General features: G+C 50.9%; 1 long non-coding RNA gene across 1 annotated transcript; it reads left to right on the forward strand.

The window, feature by feature from the left end:
* The first annotated feature begins 16 nt into the window (after positions 1–16).
* LOC137218612 (uncharacterized) lies at positions 17–2,739 on the forward strand. Its single transcript, XR_010940792.1, has 2 exons — positions 17–947; positions 1,660–2,739. It is a non-coding gene; the product is annotated as an uncharacterized lncRNA (long non-coding RNA).
* Positions 2,740–12,090: the final 9,351 nt, after the last annotated feature.

Here is a 12,090-nt window from a genome sequence, read left to right on the forward strand (position 1 = left end):
GGGGCCAGGGCCGGGGTAGTGGGGCGGGAGGGCGCCCCGCGGGCACCTCGCTGTGGCTGAGCGTCTCCCCTGCTCTCTGGGTCCCGGGAGTTCCCTCGCTGTGTGACCCTCAGCAAGTGTGCGCACCTCTCTGAGCCTCGGCAGCCTGTAGCAAAATGGAGGAGCTCGTACCGGCTGTGAGACAAAATAGGAGCGGCAAAGGGTAGCGCTTAAGAGCAAGGACTGGAGTCCTCACTCCGCCACCGGATAACTTCGGGAAACTAGCTGTACTGATAGAACCACCTCATAGGTTTGTTATGAAGATTAAGTGAGTTAATATTTGTAAAGTGTTTAGAACAGCTTCTGTTACGTGGTAAGTGGTATTTAAGTATTTGTTAGACTACGGGAGGTCTCGCTCCGCGATTTTCTCCCTTCCCCTCTCCATCCCCACATTCCTGTTTGTAAGCCAAGCCTTGCTTTAGCACAGGCTGGGCCCTCTGCCTGGAAATCTATGCCCACCTCTTCTTTGCACTTTAATATCACCCCCTTTGTGAAGCCTTTCTCCACTCCTGACAGTACATGTGACTCTATGGTGACAGGTAAGTGTGAAAAATATGAATGGTAGGAACATAGGAGAACTTGGATTCGAACCAGCTCCACTGTAGACCAGTCCTCGAGTGATCCTAGGCAAGGTGCTGGCCTATGAGGCTCAGCTTTCTTCTGGGTTAAACGGAATGAACATGACCACCAACTTCATGTGCTATCATGAGAGATACAGTGCCCAGATAAGCTCGTGAAATACTTAGCACAGGCATAACGCGCCGTAAGTCCCCCTTTAGTGGTAGTGGTATTACTTCATCTTATTTCATCTGATTTCACCTCGTTTCTTCTTCTAGACCCGTGTCTTACTCGAGACACAGTGAAAGGAAAGAGCCCCCCCAGTCCAAAGGTCTGGACAAAATCCTGAGGTTAGTTTGAGGGTCCCTTTCCCTATGGAGGGGCCCAGGGAGGGGCTACTTTCTGTTGGGAAGGAGGAGCCTGAGCTGACCCCATGACCCCTGGAGTCCTGTGTCTGGGCTGTGGGTCCAGTGCTGGCCTTGGGAGGGGGCACCCTGGCTGACCAAGAAGCCCTGGAAGGGAAGGCCTGCCCCTTCTGGGCACACCCCTGCCCATGGCTCCTATTTCTGCGGTCTCCCAGCTGCTCAGCCTGGAAAGCTTAGGGCCACCCCTCTCCTCGTCTGGTGCCAAGGGCCCCTGAGTCCTGTTGATTTCACCTTCTGTACCACCTCATCCTCCTTCCCTTCCTTCTGTCTGCAGGGCCTCCAGTGCCTCTGGCCTCATGTCCTCTAGTGCTGACCCTCACTCTCCTGTTCGTACGTCCCCCGTTGCCGTAGAGGCAGCAAGGTCCAGCCTGGCTAGCAAGGCCCTCAGGGCAGCAGTTTACAGGCTCAGCCTCACCCCTCACACCAGCACTTTCCACATCTGTACCTTTGCTCAGATTGTTTCTTCTGCCTGACCCCTCCACCTCCACCTCACCAAGCCAAAATGCTTCTGACGGCACAAAGCACCCCTAGAATGGGGCCCCTTCCGGGAAGTGTCCCTGAGTCCTCCAAGAGCTTGTTCTCTCCTTTACCCTTCGATGCTTCTTAGTGTGCTGCTGTCCTTTCTGTCTCCCTCCAGACTGAGCATCTCGAGGATGGCTTCTGTAGCTGAGACACAGGGGTGAAGGAGTGAAGGAAGAAGGCAGGAATGAATGAACATATGAGCAGCTAGTCTGCCTGTTTCCTGCCAACACCAGTGTTCCCTTAAGTACTTTTTGGGTTTTGCCACGTCCCTGCTCAAAGTCTCTCCATTGCTCCCCGTTTCCGAGCACATCCAGTCTACTGCATATGTCTCCTCCCAGCTGTGGGTACACCCCACCCAGCTCATGGGGCATACTCACCATCAGGCTCCCTTTCCTTCTCCAGGCCAGTCCTGTGCTGGCCACTTCCCCAGGGACAGAGGCAGGCAAGCCTGTTGCTAGCTTATGGAGCCCCCAAACCGGAGAGGATGAAGCGGCGAGATGCACAGCAACAGTACCAAGTTGGGTGTGCATGGTTAAGAATGTGTATGGGAGGGGCTTCCCTGGTGGCACAGTGGTTGAGAGTCCGCCTGCCGATGCAGGGGACACGGGTTCGTGCCCTGGTCCGGGAAGATCCCACATGCTGCAGAGCGGCTGGACCCGTGAGCCATGGCCGCTGAGCCTGGCCGTCCGGAGCCTGTGCTCTGCAACGGGAGAGGCCACAACAGTGAGAGGCCCGCGAACCGCAAAAAAAAAAAAAAAAAAAAAAAAAGTGTATGGGAGAGAACTTGTACCACAGAGGAAGGAGAGGGAGTGGAGAGAGCTTCAGGAAAGGGAGAGGGCAGGCTGAGCAGGGTTTAGAAGGCTGAATATGAGTTCATCAGGTGGGTCAGAGGGAAGGCCATCCTTGGCAAGGGGAAGAACATGTGCAAAGACAGTAGACAGGCAGAGAGTGACTGCTGAAGGGGAGAAAGAATCTCTAGACCACACTCAGAGACTGATGGTGGAGCCCTGGATTTGGACTCCTGAGTCCCAGCTCTGCTATTTACTTGTTAAACATCACCAAGCAAATCCTTTCTCTTTTCTGAGCCTCAAGACTCACATCTGTAAAATGGGTGTAACAATCCCCTCCTGACTTGGCCAGAGGAAAAACGGATTGTGTGTAAAAGTTTATCCAAATAAACAGTACTAATTCATGATGTCAGAAGTCCAATCAAACCCCCTTCCTATGGTCAGGGTGGGACTTGAAGACAGAGCAGAGTGGCTAGAAAAACAGCTTTACCTTCGCCCTACCCCATCATACCTGCCCCAACAGACTCCCATTAACTGCTTGAAATTGCATTTCTAGATGTTCTTTGTGTAAAAGCTTTATGATCCCTGGAGGGTACAGTATAGAGGTAAATTCATCAGAAGCTATCGACACTGATCAGATATTAGATTCACAGGTGGGCTAGTTTAGTTTTTGGATGGCTGAGTCCTGGGCGACCGGATTTAACTGCAACCAGAGAGGAAGCACCAGAGAAAGCCTAAGGAAGTGAGCCTGGAAGTTTGGGATGCCTGGGAAGAGAGAGCGAATGCCCAGAGCGGGCTCATGGAAGTGCAGCTTAAGCCAGAGAGCCAGGCTAAGCAGCCCCTGCGGCGGGAGTGCAGGGGATTGGGAGCAAGAAGAGATGAAGTTAGGGGGAATTTGATGGGAGAAGAAGCTGAGGAGGGGTCAAATGCCAGGTATAGGAGTTAGGGCTTTATTCAGTGGGCAGTGGGGAGCCATGGAGGGTTTTTGAGCAGGGAAGGACCTGAGGAAGTCTCAGCCTCCTCTCAAGCCTTCCCTATCCTGAGGCTTTAAAGGGGAGTGTGAGGAGGCTGGGGTGGAGCCCTTGGGCTCCGCTTCGAAGGACCAAGTGCCCACCTCCCCAAGCTGCTCTCACACTGGCAGCTTTGTTCCCTGGAGGCTGCTTTAGTCCAAGAAGGAACTCGGACTTTTGGATTCCAAGCAGCTCTAGCCCTAGCCAGTCGGAGGAAAAGAGCTCCCTGGGACTGGCGGGGCGGTGCCAGGTGGCCAGGCGGATGCCGGCGGCCTGGTGCGTGCCTGTGCGCACGCTCGCACGCTCCGGGACCCCAGCCGCGCTGGGCTCGCTGTGCGCGCTGGGGGCGGGGCGGGGTGAGGGGGTAAGGGTTGGTAGCAGCAGCTCCCGAGTCTGGAGTGAGTAAGGGGTGCCCGGGGAAAGGCGCTTTTTTTTGCCTTTAAAGGCAAGTGTCTCTGGCAGCCAGCAGAAAAGGCTTTGCTGAGTCAGCTGCCGCTGATGCAAGTGGAGCTGGCAGGGACTGGGACTGGAGAGCCCCTGATCCGCAGGATATTCTGCAACCCCGATCCTCACAGGCTGCAGGTACACACTGTGTTGGACTCCTGGAAGTCCTGATGGGCCAGGGAGGACAGTTTTGTATGTTTAATATTTTCATTCTGATTTGCGCACCAGTTCATACCACCTGCTCTCAGAGAACTTTTCAGCTTCCCTCCTTTATCCTTTCACAAGCCCCTCCCCGGCCCTCTGCACACGCTTTCATCAGGGCCACCACCTGCTCGCCCGATGCTGGGGGATATTGAGGGAACACTTCCTTTCCCCAATTCTCTCCCGCACCGGGCTTGTCTGTCCAGCTGCCTCCAGGACAGCCCTCTGAATGCCCCACAGGTACCTGGCCTTCACCATGTTTAAGTCTAAACTCATTATCCTCTCCCATCCCTCCTGGTCCCCCACTGCAGAGACGGTTCCTCTATCCACCAAATAGCCCAAGTCAGAGATCTGGCATCTTCCTTGACTCTTCTCTCTCCCTCATCCCCAATATCCAACCAATCCTGTGGACTCTGCCCTTCCAAAATAGCACTGGACTCCATCCCCTTCTCTCCGTTCCACTGGTCCTGTGCTAGCTCTGCTCATTCTTCCTCCCACCTGCCACCTCCATGGTCCCTCTCAAACATCCAGCCAGCACATGGTCATTTCCTTGTTTAAGCGTCTTTCCCTGGCACACAACAACGTGGCTACAGCTCACAGACACAATGTTGTGTGAAAGAAGCCATATGCAAAGGAGTGTGATTTCATGTATGCAAAGTTCAAAAACAGGCAAAACTTATTTATAGGATTAGAAGTCTGGGTATTAGTTACCCTTGGGGGGATGAATGACCCTCAGGAGGTCTGGTAATCAGGGCTGGGACCAAGGTGAGGCAGATGAGGCAGGATCAATATTACTGATATTTCCCTTTTGCCCTGAGCCTTAATGTGACCCAACACAGCATTGTTACTAATCCTGTCTTTATCTAAAAGTTTAATATTTTGTCATCATGCATTTTCTTGCATTAGTTTTGATTTTTTTTAAATATTGCATTAAAACGTTATTTATCCTGATGGCTGAGCTTTTCGGTACCCCCTTAAATTTTACCCAGGAGGTGAGTGTCTCACTTGCCATGTCCTAGTCCTGCCCCTGCTGGTGATGTTTTGTAATCAGAGTGCTGGTGACACGTGTGTGTTCAGTTTGTGAAAACTCATTGGGCTGGACAATTCCAGTTTTTACACTTCCCTGTGTGCATGTTAGGCTTCAATTAAAAAAAATTTTTTTTACTTAAAAAAATTTCTTTCTGTGGTTGCAAGGGAATGACCGCTGTCTGCTTCTTCCAGCACCCCCAGCACCCAAAATGGTACCTGGCTTCTTCCAGTTAGTTTAATCCCCACAAGACCTCAGTGAGATGAGTCTTTTTCTCTCCATTTTCTAAAAGAGAAAACTGAGACTTAGGGAAGTGAAGTGATTTGCCCAAGATCACACAGGTAGTAGGTATGAGTTCTAGCACCTTGATTAAAAAAAATAAACAAAAACTCTGACCTGTAGCACCTGCTCAGTCACCTGGCCCAGCACCAGCACGAGCAGTGCACCAGGGCCTGGCTCTTTACCGCTGAGATTACAGTTATTTGAGCCGTATCTTTCCTCCCAATAATGACCTCCTTGGGGTAGGGGCTCAGGTGTCCCTGTCTTCCCTCTGTCCAGCGAGTTACTTAGAGCACAGAGAAGAGGCTCTAAATGTTTAATAAATGAATGAAGCAAAGAATGAACGAGTGAGGAGGCCGACAGTGATATACGGTGGGTGGAACACAGGCTGGGGAGGCAGATCTGCTAGCTGTGTGTCTTTGGGCTTATTGCTCAGTCTTTCTGAGTCTCAATTTCCCCACCTGTAAAATGGGAATAATATCCGTACTTACCTCAAAGATTTAGTGAGAATAGGAAGTGAGAAGATGACTGTCAGGTGACTGGCGTATAATACATTCTTGAAAAATGGTAACGATTGTTACTCTTTCCAGTGTTTCACGTTCTCAAAGCCTGATTTACTTTAGGGTGGCAGGGATCGACCTCTTTCGATTTCCGTGTATTGTTGGAAGCAGGGGACCTGATGCAGACCCCAGGAACTTTCCTCCTTGAGCCCACAGAGAGGACCAGTGCCGGAATAGTCCTCAAGTCTGGCTTTAGGGCCCAGCTCTACCCTTCCTGTGGTGTCATCTTTGATGAGTTGCTTCTTCTTTTGTGAGCCTCACTTTTCTCTCTGTAAAATGGGGCTCAGAATAATCTTGACCTTGTGGGGCTCTGGGGAGGGTTCAGTGGCTTGTCCCTGGGCCTAGTCCACAGTATGCCTTCTGTTAAGGTTGGTGCCCTGGGGAAGAGCAAGGAGACCAGAGGCTCTCAGACCCTAAGAAGTCCAAGGACTGATGGGTAAAGCAAATAAATAGCCTGGCTGGGCTCTGTTTTGTTCTTAGAACTTTATTTCTCCCGAGAAGTGAAATAACAATGCCGTTTATGCTGGTACAACTTTTTAACTGTGCAAAACACCTTCTCAGTGTCATTCCTTGGGTCCTCCCCACACCTTGTGCGGAGGTCAAGACCAGATTTATTCATGTGCCCATTGGACAGGTGAGGAGACCGAGGCACACCAAGGTTAAAGCCATTTGCTTGAGGTCACACCAAAGGAGGAATTGGGTAGCAAATGGAAGGTGTGAGACCTGGACCTCTTAACCTCCAGATACCACTATGCAGCAATTTGGAGCCAAAAGAAAGCACAGACCTCACCTCCTGAGTGAGCGGCCATGGCCCAGTCGGCATCCGGCTGCGCGCACTTCCCCCACTCCCAGCCCCACCTGGATGCCACCTGGCAGTCACATGTACATTCATCACGGAGGAGCTGGCTGACTCACCGCATTATACCGGAGCTGACTCACCCTTTAGAAGATGGAAAGTGAGACACTGAAAGCCTGGAGAAGCCCTCCCTTCCTCACTGAAGCTTGAAACCCACGGCAGCTTAGCTCTTAAGAAAGGGAAAGCACTGGAGGTGGACATCCCTGGACTCAGAAGGCAGTGGTTCTACTCCACTCTGGGCAGTTACGGGTTTGCTGGGTGACTTCAGGCAAGTCACTGTCCCTTTCTAAGCCTCTGTATCTTCAGTTTCGTAATGAAGGGGTTGCATCAGGTGACTTCCAAGACCTTTCTAGCTCTGGGTTGAGAAGCCTTGTCATAATAAGTGCTAGACCTCAGTGTCCTCATTTTTTTTTTTTTTTTTTTTTTTTTTTTTTTTTTTTGCGGTACGCGGGCCTCTCACTGTTGCGGCCTCTCCCGTTGAGGAGTACAGGCTCCGGACGCGCAGGCTCAGCGGCCATGGCTCACGGGCCCAGCTGCTCCGCGGCATGTGGGATCTTCCTGGACCGGGGCACGAACCCGTGTCCCCTGCATCGGCAGGCGGACTCTCAACCACTGCGCCACCAGGGAAGCCCTTCAGTGTCCTCATTTTAAAAAATTGTGATAAAATACACATAACATGAAATTTACCATTTTAACCATTTTTAAGTGCGTAGTAGTTCAGTGGCATTACATATATTCACACTGTTGTGCAACCATCACCACCATCCATTTCTGGAACTTTTTCATCTTTCCAAACCGAAAGTCCTTACCCGTTAAGCAATAACTCTCCACTCCCCCTGTCCCCAGCCCCTGGCAGCTACCATTCCACTTTCTGTCTCTTTGAATGTGACTACTCTAGGTGCCTCATTTAAACCGTCCTTGTCTTTATTTTTTTATTTTTATTTTTTTTGCGGTACGCGGGCCTCTCACTGTTGTGGCCTCTCCCGTTGCGGAACACAGGCTCCGGACGTGCAGGCTCAGCGGCCATGGCTCACGGGCCCAGCTGCTCTGCGGCATGTGGGATCTTTCCGGACCGGGGCACGAACCCGTGTCCCCTGCATCGGCAGGCAGACTCTCAACCACTGCGCCACTAGGGAAGCCCTGTCCTTGTCTTTAAACTGTGATAACAACAACAACAAAACTGATAACCAATGTCAAGGGTAATTTGATCCTTCTCCCAGTGCGCAGTTGGCTCAGACTTGGACTGAAGTTTCAGCGCTTCCATTCAACAGCTGTGTACCCTCAGGCAGGTTGCTTAACCTCTCTGCCTCTCCCATTTCCACATCCCTAAAATTGGCCTAATAAGTCCGGCCTTGCAGAGCTGTTGGCAGGCTCACAGGAGACAGTGGATAGGGAGGTGTCTGGAAAGTCCAATGCCCCTGCTAGAGCTTGTTATATATGCCCTCTTCCTGGCATGCTGGGGCTGGGACCCTGGCTTAGACTGGTAGGTGTGAGAGCTGGAAAGACGTTAGAATTGTGCTTTTCAACACATTTACAGATGAGAAGACTGAGGCCTAGAGAGGCGGATATGACTTGCCTAAAGTCACACATGGAACTTTATACATCGTGTGCATCTAGGCCTCTCGCACAGTGCCCTGCACGTGGCAGGTGCCCAACAGACGTTTGCTGTTGAGGCTGGAAGGCGGGGGCCGTGTCATCGAGGGAGGGCCCTGACTGCTTGGCTCTAGAGCCCTCCCCTCAAACAGCTGGCATTCCAGCCTGTGTACCCTGTATTGGAAAGTGGCTTATAGAAGGTGCTGGGGCGCTAGTCTTCTGTCTTGGGTGTTCTTTCTATTGATTCCCAGAGGCCTGGCCTTGTGGCTGAGAGTCCCATCTGTCTTATTTCCTTAGAAATAGGAATTTTTTGGTTGCCAGTATCAATATATTTAAGCCAACTTCAGCCAATAAAGGAGACTTCATTAAAGGCAACAGAGGTGTCCGGCAAACAGTGGCAGGGGTGCAGTCAGATGCTGACTAAGCTTGGGACCTAGTAGAGTGCCACCAGGATGGTCTACATCCCTCATTCTTGCTTTATTTCTCTTTCCCTTCACAGACAGGCATGTTCTGCTCCACGTGGTAGCCTGTAACCACCACACAATGCCAGCATTTACCTGGGACCACTTCAAGGCTGACTCGACTCTCTCCTGGTCTGGATTCCAAATTTCTAGAAGAGAGAAGCGGATTGGCCCAGTTTGGGTGAGATGTTTGTCCTGGGTCCTATTGGCTGTGGTTAGGCGGTGGGGTCATAGAAAACGAACAAGGCTGGCAGGGCTCATATCTGTTGTGAGGGTGGAGTGGAGGAGGGTGCAAACACATGCACCTGTTAAAAATGTGGAACAGAGATATATGGTCATTGACATGGAAAGGGAGTCAAGATATTTTTGAATTGAAAAAATGGGTTACAAAACAGTATGTTTATCACATTTTAAAAAGTAAATATGCATATGTAATGTAATTGAATTTCCATACATAGATGCTAAATGTTCATTGAAATTACGGGTAGTAGAATTAGGGGTAATTTTTCATTTCTTCTTTTGAAATACCTGCATTTTTCTCTAATGAATGAGTGTCAGTTGAGTAATAATAAAATGATCACTTTTACCACCCAGGGCTGCAGTGTGTGTTAACTAAGACATTTATTCACTTATTCAATAAATATTTATTAAGCACCTAGTACATGATGGTGCTTGTGAAAGCTGCACGATGACTGGCCAGCAGTAGAGGTTCAGCCATTGGGGTCATCCAAGGCTCTCCCTCCAAGATTTGCACAGCAGGCTGGGTGCTGAGACACAGGTGCTTCTGCACTAATGGTCTGTACACGTTCTGAAAATCTAGGAGCTTTCAGGGTGTTTAGGTGTTTCAGGGTGTTTCAGCTATCTACTGCTGCCGAATAACCACTCCAAAACTTAGTGGCTTTAAACAGCAATGATGTATTTCTCTTGATTTGGGGGATTGGGCAGTTCTGTTCCCCGTGATGCAGCTGAGGTTATTTATGCAGTTGCATTCGATGGGGTACTTGGCTGGGGCCATTCTCCACACATGGTGTTGCATCCTCCTCTGTCTCCAGCAGGGTAGCCTGGGCTTCCTTACAACATGGCGGCTGGGGCCACATGGGAGAATTTCTCAAGAACAAGCCCAGGTGTGGAAAAACTTATCAAGCCTGCTCATATCAATGCAAATCATTCTGGATATGACTTGCTTGGTCTCTTAATCTGTAATGAGCATTTTCTCTTTGAGTAAATATTCTTCCCAGCCTGATTTTTAATGGCTGACTGATAGCCCATCATTGATTCAACCAATCCCCTACTGATGAATATTTAGGTGGCTTTCATTTGGGAACAGTTATAAACAACACAGTGAAGATCAACTTTGTACCAAAAACTAGGTACAAATCCTTGTAGGAGAGGGATTGCAGAGTCAGAGTCGAAGGAGACGGGAATTTTTAAAACTTTGCCAAATCGCCCTTCAAAAACATAGTATTTACTTGTTGCATTTCTACCGGCTGTAAAGGGACCTACCCTTTTCACGATCCTCTGGTCAATCCTGGATGTGGTTTATCTTTTTAATCTTTGTCAGTTGGATGGGTGAGAAATGGTATCTCATCTTTGTCTTCCAAGGGTGAAAATTAAAAGTAAGTTGCCCAGAGCCAGATGCTTAAGAAGAGTTGTTATCTTGCTCTGGGAAAGCGCCCTAATAAATCAGCAGGGAGAAGGCAGTGCTCTGCGGTGTGTCTCTGCCCGCTGACTCAGGCTGTTAAAAGGAACACAGGGCTGGCAGCTGAGCTCCTGGCTGTGGAGATGAGGTCACCGTGTCCTCACAGTGTGGATCGATTGGGACAAGCCCGCTGCTTTCGTGTCCTGTGTCTGCGGGTCTTCCGGTGTGCACAGGGCACACGGCCCCACCTGCCATGACCGCCAAGTCCATCTTGACTCTGACCCTGTCCACTCTGACCCACTCCGGAGGGCCTGATGTTGAGGCCTGGAACCTGGCCAGCTATGACTAATGACGGTTGTAAGGTGAGGCGTATAAAGCAGGATCCTGAGATCGGTCCTTGGTCTTGGGCAACCAGAGGCATACCTCCTGGCCTCACAAATTCATGAACTGGGGGACAGCTTCCTGTGTGGAAGCAGGTGTCCTGGACTCAGAGTCAGCCCTGCTTCTCACTAGCTGTGGAACAGACAATAGAGCTTTTCTGAGCCTCAGTTGCTTCATCTAGAACGTGGGGGTAACAGAGCGATGAGGATTATTATGTATTTCCTCTGTGCCTGACCTTCTAACTCTCACAGCACCCTCAAAAGGTTGGGAGTATCGTGCCCACTTTGCAGACAAGGCAGAGTGAGGCTCAGAGAAGAGAAATAACTTTCCCAAGATCATGCGGCCAATAAGTGGCAGAGCTGGAAATGAGCTCAGGTCAGCCTGGAGCCAAAGCCCACGCCAGCTCCTTTTACAGGCTTTGTAAAGGAGTGGAGGAGAAAAGGGCATGTGAAAGAGTTCTGCAACGTGTGTCCAAAACAGCTGCCGTTACAACCTGCCGTCACCCTCTGGATGGTTAGAGTCATGCTCAGTGGGTGGGATGGCTGCGCTGGGGACCGACCTCGGAGAGCCAAGTTTCCCATCAGGTTCTCCAGGAAGGTGCCTGACTGCACAGCTCTACTTCGGCTTTGGTCTGCTCTCTCCACAGAGAGAGGCAAGGCCCTTCATTTAATAACTGCTGCTGTTTACTTATGGAGCTATTACTCTGTGAAACACCCTGTATTTGCTTTGGTTGTGATCCTGTTCTTTAGCAGGGGCGCAGGGACGTGAGGAGGGCAGGTAACCGCCAGGGCGGCGGAGGTGGATTCCAGGCCGACAGGGGACGCCACCCTCCTAACCAGGACTCGGGAGTGAGGCAGTCAGGGCTGGACCACCAGTGTTTACGAAGCCTTTTACCCCAGGATCACCAGAGCCTCCTTTCAGCCCTGCTATTGTCTGCCCAACAGATGGAGAAACTGAGGCCCAGGGAGAGGAGGGGGCTTGCTCCCCCTACTGCCTCAGCCTGCTCCGTCTGGAATGCGGATGGGGAAGTTGCAGGGAAAAACTTGCCAGCAGGGCGGGACCTTTGCCTACCAGCTGAGTTGTGACCTCCGCAAGGGCTGGGTGTTCCTCCCAGGGAACTCAAGGTGGGGCAGTCTGGGTAGAAGTGAGATCAGAGGGCATGCCAGTCTGCGAAGAGGAGAGGGCAGGTCTCTGGGGGGTTGTGAGAAGAGGAAGGAAGCCTGGAACAGGCCAGCAATGGGGCATGGTCTGCGGATTGCTTAGTGGAAGTTTTAAACTGGGGCCATGTGGGAATGTGGAGCTCTGGG

This window comes from Pseudorca crassidens, chromosome 2, assembly GCF_039906515.1.
Source record: "Pseudorca crassidens isolate mPseCra1 chromosome 2, mPseCra1.hap1, whole genome shotgun sequence".
Classification (NCBI taxonomy): Eukaryota; Metazoa; Chordata; class Mammalia; order Artiodactyla; family Delphinidae; genus Pseudorca; species Pseudorca crassidens.